Source organism: Penaeus monodon, chromosome 28, assembly GCF_015228065.2.
Source record: "Penaeus monodon isolate SGIC_2016 chromosome 28, NSTDA_Pmon_1, whole genome shotgun sequence".
NCBI classification, from domain to species: domain Eukaryota; kingdom Metazoa; phylum Arthropoda; class Malacostraca; order Decapoda; family Penaeidae; genus Penaeus; species Penaeus monodon.
In genome coordinates, this window is record NC_051413.1 from 5,915,462 (window position 1) to 5,915,674 (window position 213).

Consider the following 213-nt stretch of genomic DNA (forward strand, 5'->3'; position numbering starts at 1 on the left):
TTTAGAAAGGGGGGTACCTGAGATTAAAGGCGACTTAGACTCACATATTTTTCCAAGGGTCTATGACAGGGCCCGCGACACTTCACCGCTGCCCTTTGCCCTGATCCGGAGTGTTTGCCTTCGTGCTTTAAGAATGGCTTGCCAGGAACTGGTCAACAGTTCAACATTAAATATTAAATGACCAATTCATAAATCTAATGGGCGGCTCCTTTG